At 43.6% G+C, this 2,283-nt stretch overlaps 1 pseudogene; it reads left to right on the top strand.

Moving 5' to 3' along the window:
• Positions 1-1,119: 1,119 nt before the first annotated feature.
• Positions 1,120-1,684, top strand: LOC103593721 (annotated as a pseudogene).
• Positions 1,685-2,283: the final 599 nt, after the last annotated feature.

Genomic DNA, 2,283 nt, shown 5'->3' with positions numbered 1-2,283 from the left:
TGATGCTGCCCAAGCAAAGTCTGGGCCTAGTTTGCTGTGACTGAAACCCCTACAGTGCACCCCTATGCTGTAGCAGTGGCTTCATCGGAAAGTGATAGCAGAATTCAGATCCCAGGATTGGCCAGCTGCCAAAAATTAAAAATTTTTTAAAAAAGAAAGAAAGTGATGGTCCCCCTCTGATCCCTCTAGAGTACATTTTTTTTTTTTTTTTTTTTTTTGCCTTTTTTGTGACTGGCCGCACCACGCTCAGCCAGTGAGCACACTGGCCATCCCTATATAGGATCTGAACCCGCAGCGCTCCCGTGCTCCCAGCGCTGCACTCTCCCGAGTGCGCCACGGGGTCGGCCCTAGAGTACATTTTTCTATTCACCATATAACTGCCATAAAAAGTACTTCATTTTGGGTTAAACAATTTGTCCTGGATAGGAAAGCCTGTAAGTAGAGATTTGGGATTTGAACCCAGAAAATCTAGTTCAAAGTCGATGTTCTAAACCATGATGCTATTCGACCTCCCCATTGAAAATCATATCAAAGGGCTATTTATGGCACAGCTGTACAAAGGCCAAAACCCCCACAGAGCAGAAGGCAAGAGCAATTCAACTAGTGGGAACGAGGAATGTCTTCGCTGAGAAGCAGAGCTTCAGGCTGAAAACTGTGAAGAATGAGCAGACACTTACAAGGGGATGCGTGGTGGGCTGGGGCTTGAGGTAGGAAGAAGGCTGGGGGCACGACAACCTGGGAAAGAGAGAGACTGAGGTGGAACCGACATGGAGAGTTTCATTGTTGTGAGATAGGATCATCTTGTGGAACACAAGATGGGAGGTGACAAGAGATGAGTTTGGTGAGGAACATAAGAGGAGCCCATCAGACAGTGCCACAAATGACACTCCAAGAAAAGCAGATGCTACCCTGGGTGCACAGGAAGCCAACACAGAGCTTGAAAAAGGCCAGCACCTGCAGATTTGTCTGCCTGCTGCGCACGTGTCAGTGCTTCTGCACCAGCCTTTACTCTGTGTATCTAGTAATGGGCGTGTTTGCTAACTCTGTCTGCAAGGTAGAGGTTAATTTGGAGTGGTAAGAACTGAAACAGTGAGACCAATTAGGAGAGTCCCACAAGTAATGCATGAGCCTGTCCCCGGTAGTAGTCACAGGGACAGAACGGAGGGGACACTTTTAAGAAGGATTAAGAAGCCAGAACTTATGTTAGGAATCTGTGAAAGCAGCAGGAGATCTAAGCTGGTGGCCAGCAGGAGACTGATTAAAGAGCTTGAAGATATCTGCAAATGTGGAGTGAAAAACTTCATACCACCCAGGCTGATGAAGCTCATTTATGGATTTGGCAAAGGCTTATTGTTCCTGACAACCCTCCACATGATAAAGGGGTTTTCAGAATTGAAATCAACTTTCAAACCACCAAAGATCACTTTATTTCACAAAGTCTATCACCTGAACATTGATTATAAAAAAAAAAAAAGGGAGCAGGTCTGTTTTCAGGTGATTAGTACTAAAAACTGGAAGCCAGCAATCAAAACCAAGTAATCCTCCTGGCACTGCTGAATAATCCTCAGCCTGAGCATGCCCTTCCAGCTGACCTTGCTGAAGAATACTCGAAGGACCATAAAAAATTTGGTAGGAATGCTGAATTTACAAAAAAAAAAATGGGGAAAAGTGACCTGTGGACTAAAATGTGTTGCAATTGATTCCAGCAAATGTGAGCAGAGATCCCAAGCGGTGCACTCAGACACCCCACAAAGCAGGACTCTATGGAAAATTGACATGTTCCGCCACCTGGCCGGTGTTCACTCGTGACAATTACTAACTTTTCGCAGTTTTCTTCATCAAAAGTGGTCTAGGTAATCTGCAAAGAAAGGATTAAAAATTTAAGATGTTCTAGTTCTGCTTTCTTCCTTCTGAAAATCTTTGCTTCAATCTACTACAAAACAATGGCGTTTCTTTTCTTGCTCAAATTTATCCAATATCTTCAAGTTATGTTTATCCATAAGATTAAAAATTAAAGAAAAAAGAAAAAAAAATGAAAGTTTGTGGCTCCCTTTCACTGCTGCCCTCACGACTCCCATTGTCTCGCTTTGTTCATTTTTCACTTGATCCCCTCCCAGACCCAGACCCCTCTCCCCCTCCAGAGAAGAGCCAGTTCTGGCGTCTCCAGTAATTTTTTAAATTACTATTATTTTAAAAATTTTTCTGATGGCTTTTCTTCTCCTGTGCTGTACTGCTCAAGGTAGAAGTTTGTTCAAATTCCTGTAACTCCAGTTTCTAACATTC

Source organism: Galeopterus variegatus, unplaced genomic scaffold (genome assembly GCF_000696425.1).
Source record: "Galeopterus variegatus unplaced genomic scaffold, G_variegatus-3.0.2 Scaffold1398, whole genome shotgun sequence".
Lineage (NCBI taxonomy): Eukaryota > Metazoa > Chordata > Mammalia > Dermoptera > Cynocephalidae > Galeopterus > Galeopterus variegatus.
This window is presented reverse-complemented; position numbering and strand designations above follow the sequence as displayed.